Below are 4,868 nucleotides of genomic sequence, written 5' to 3' on the forward strand. Positions count from 1 at the left end.
TATTCAACTTTTTTTTCAACAAAGTACAAATTAATCTTATTCGTTATCATGTCAACGTTATATATTTTAAATAACTATACTTAAATATAATTTACCGTCAAACCATATTTCTTTTTCACATATTATCACATTCGTTAGAAAATTTTAAAAATGAAAAACTATTATAAGAAAAACATTGGAGAAAATATGAAAAAAAGTGGACTCTGGTAGATACAATTTATAAGAAAAAAGTGGACTGTAGTAGATACAATTTATAAGAAAACCATTGGAGAAAAATAAGCTTAAATTGAAATTTTACATAAATGAGTTTCTTGAATTTCAACAAAATAAGTTACCTGAAGCCTTAACTTATAGTTTTGTCCTCTAACTGTCTCCTCTCCTCTTTCAATAACTTCTTCTAAGTAATAATAATATACACAAAGTGTATTTAAAATGATCATACATTCATACCTCATGTGGTAATATTCTCTGACATGTTATTTGCATCTCTACTGGTTCGTTAAAATTGTAACTTTCTTCTGTATATATAACATTCCATTTGATCAAGTATTGGAGGAGAATATTGATATGTCTTTATCAAGTAACATATTTTCAAAGCTTAAAAAATAGACCAAAAATTTATTCAAAGTATCAAGTGAAGATCCCATTTGAGTCAATGTGCACACAATTCTATCCAATAATTCATTTAGTAAACAATTGATGTAAATCTAACCTTTCTCTCAGATACATCCTGTAATAAACCAGGAATGTCTAATGTATTTAACAGGTAAACAAAATTTCAACACAAAAATATAGACCTCATCCTTGATGATCAGAGAAATATGTCACCATGTTTTAAATGTTATATAAACATATAACGATGTGAAATACTAAACCATATTTACTAGATAAAAATCCAATAGATATAAATAAGAATACAAAACCATAATTACTGGAGAAAAATCCAATACATATAGCGATGTGAAATATTGAAATCTCTAGCAAAATAGAGAATAAACATATAAAACCATAATACATATCAACTATCTTCATAACATCCATCAATTTCCCCCATTTTTTGAAAGAACCCTTAAAACAATAAGATCTAGCATTGAAAAATAAACCTAAAAAGTTTCATACTTGCAACCAATTAATAGACACGTTATCATTTGTTTCTAGACCTAACCTTATATAGTGAGAAATGAACGGTCGAAGTTGTAAGAATTCAAAATATATGTAGGATTAAAACATAAATCTAGCACGCAATTTGAATGAACATACAAAGAATTTATAGATTTTTTATTCGGGTTTTATTTAGTAGTCTCCGGTGAAAAACAGAAGTGGGGAAGGATTCACACAGGAAGGTGGGCTAAATGGCATTTTTCGGAAATGTAGGGTTGGAGATCGCTTGGATTTTGTTTCGTAATCCAAAGAGTGGTACAACTTGTTGGTAGCATTGTAGGGATGTCTGATGGGATTGTGGTAGCAGAAAGGGTAGAGATGGGATGATGATGTTGGTTGAGTTTACGGTTTTACGATGGTAGTGGTTACTAGTATCAACGGTGAGGTGTGGTTGTGATAAGCAAATGAGTAGAGGGGGAAGAGTGGGTGATGGCGATGGGTTATCTCACCGATAACGAAAGAGGAAAGAGCGTAAGAGGGAGATATGAAGATTACCTTGAAGACAGTGCCAACACCTATGGGGTGGGTGTGTACGTGTGTAGAGGTCGTGAGGGATAATGAGGGAGATTTGTGCAAGATGAAGATGATGGTTGATTCAATACATCTTTGAAGAATGAAATAAAATGAGGATTTGTTACCTTTATGTTGCTCTTTGTCTCTTTTAGGAGCTCTATTTCTACCATCGTCTTGCCAGTTGCTCCTTTTGTGGCCTTCGAAGTCCAGCACCGATTGCAAGGATGGTCGGCAGAAGGGCTCTCGATGTCGACTGACAGAGAGTATGGAGAGGATTTCTTGATATCAAATTTGAAATAAAAATAATGAGAAAGAGGATTTCTTGTTGTGAAAGATTAGCGGTTTAACAGAGAGATATGTAGGGTGACCGGCAGAAGAGTGTTCAGGTATCCAAAAAAGGATCGAGACGGGAAGGGTGGAAGCATGTTTTTCTTCAAACCTACAGTGAAAAGAACTGTTTATATTATTTGACCTTACAAATAGTAAAATAACATTTGATAAATGTTAATGTTTACAATGTAGCACCTGGTTCTTGGAATGTATTTTTATTTAAGTATTTTTGCATTTTTGGCCTTGGACTCGGCGAGTTGAAGGACCAACTCGCCGAGTAGAAGCGGGATGAGGCGCAGGATTTAAGTGATGGACTCGTTGAGTCGGGTCCCGGACTCGACGAGTAGACTCTGACTGGACAAAAACCCTAATCTGAGGGTTTGCACCCTATTTAAACAATGTTATGACGGCCACAACGTCCCTTATGCTCCCAGAACACCTCTCATTGAAACCCTAGCCGTTATTGAAGCAATCTAAGCCTTGTTGGTGGATTTTGGTGCTTGTGGTCTTAAGAAGGAAGGAGAAAGGCTTGAGGAAGCAAGTAAAGACCAAGGGAACCCGAGTTTGTGCACCTTCTACAGTTCATTGAAGGTAAAAAGTTGTAACCTTGCTCTTTCATTTGTTAGATCCCTTTTTGGGGAGATTTAGGGCTTTTATAAGCCACTTTTGATGGCCAACCATGATTGCAAACATGGTTGGGGGTTAGAGCTTCTGAATCACGTCATTATAGGAGTCACATGGCAGTTGGGGACTGCTTTTGCACCCATGAAAGGCCCCATGCATCTTAAGAGCTTGTTTTATGTCTTTTTGAGCTCAAAGTCCCATGCAAGCACGTAAAGTTTGTAACTTTACGTGCTAGATCGATTATAGAAGCTTGGATCTATCTTTTGATCAAAGGTTGTACATCAGAATTCAAGGATTTAGAGTATGGACATGACTGACTCGGCGATTCCGTTCTTGGACTCGACGAGTCCGAGGCTTTGAGCCCCATATCTGTTGAGAGTCAAAGGAACCCAGTTGAGTGTTAGAAGGGTTATAATCGGACAGGAAGAGTTACCCAATGTATTGGACGTGATTTTAGACCTGGAGTTCATGGGACTCGACGAGTGCTAGAACAGACTCGGCGAGTCCAAGGCAATCTTCTTAAGGATGAAGATGAACTCGACGAGTTGTTCATCAACTCGGCGAGTCGAGGACAGAACTTGTTCATCAGATGAAGGTGAACTCGACGAGTTGTTCACACAACTCGGCGAGTCGGATGAGTTTCATGCAATGTTCATGTGAGGGAGGTGAAAGATACCGATGATGGTTAGTCGTCGAGTTCACGGCCCAACTCGACGAGTCGGGTCATGGATAAGGACGAGTAAAGGGTGAAGGACTCGACGAGTTGACGGCCCAACTCGGCGAGTCGGGTCAACTTGAAGTTGACTTTGACTAGACTTGGACTGACCCTGTTTAGGGTTGTACTGGCTGTGTGTTGACTTGAAGGTCGTTATGTAGGGATCGAGGAGTCGAAGGGAGTCGACTTGTACGCCGAGGATAATTCAAACACTGCACGACATTGAGGTGAGTTACCTTCCAGTAGGGGTGGGTCTAAGGCCACAATGCCGGCCCACCAAAGAGGAGTATTTGTAAGATGATTGTCTTTGTGATAATTATCTTGGTTTGGTTATGTGCTTTGGTCACGAGTATTATCTGCATGATATGTTACGTGTATAGTAGGGATTAGGATCCCTGACAGCGGCCCTTAGGGCTGTGGGGTAGGTCAGTACCCGGATATGCCTAACTGTATGATTGTACCTTGCTGGTGTATGCTAGTGGTAGGGGGTGGAATAGTCCCCAGTTACCGGTTGAAAGATACCGTTGACAGTTACCGGTTGAAAGATACCGATGATGGTTACCGGTTGAAAGATACCGATGATGGTTACCGGTTGAAAGATATCGATGATGGTTACCGGTTGAAAGATACCGATGACGATTACCGGTTGAAAGATACCGATGATGGTTACCGGTTGAAAGATACTGATGACGATTACTGGTTGAAAGATACCGATGTTGGTTACCGGTTGAAAGATACCGATGATGATTACCGGTTGAGAGATACCGATGATATTGTATGGTATGTGGTATGATGGGGGAACTCACTAAGCTTTGTGCTTACGGTTTCGGTTTTGGTTTCAGGTACCTCTTCGTCTAAGGGGAAGGAGCCGGCGGCGTAGCATCGCATCACACACACATATGATTTTCGCATGGAGTTTTCTGGGATTGTACTCTGATATGTTATTATTCTATGGCTTGGGTTTTCAGACATGATACACTGTTTTATGAGATGATGTGTTTTCATAGTATTTTCTTATGAATGTTTTTATGTGTTGGTTAATTAAAAAGAAATTTTTGGACCTGAAAATTGGGATGTTACAAGTTGGTATCAGAGCCCTGGTTTGAGGGATTCGGACACACCCTCGGGGGTGTCTGGACTCAAACTGAGGGGCTAAAAGGTTTTTACAAGGACAATGGTTTTCTAAAATCTAAATGAAAGGATTTTACGAAAGACGAAGTGTGTGATGCATGCGACCGGCCGGGCTCAAGTAAGTTTTCCCCAAGATACCCATACTTGATATGTTATGCTATATGGTTTTGATTCAGAAAACTGCATGCTAGAATAGGACTAAGGATCTAGGAGGATGCCTTGTGTGCCTAATATATGATTCTGAGAATTGCATGCTAGTTAGGGCTAAGGATCTACGAAGGATGCCTTATATGCCTGTTGTATGAGCTGTATGCTAGGACTGTTTAGTCAGTAGTAGGATGGCCTGTGTAGGTTATGCCTGATTTGGTTACCCAATGCTCGAATGCTGCTTGCT

This window comes from Lactuca virosa, chromosome 2 (genome assembly GCF_052849685.1).
Source record: "Lactuca virosa cultivar CGN04683 chromosome 2, Lactuca_virosa_CGN04683_v6, whole genome shotgun sequence".
In the NCBI taxonomy this organism is placed as follows: Eukaryota; Viridiplantae; Streptophyta; class Magnoliopsida; order Asterales; family Asteraceae; genus Lactuca; species Lactuca virosa.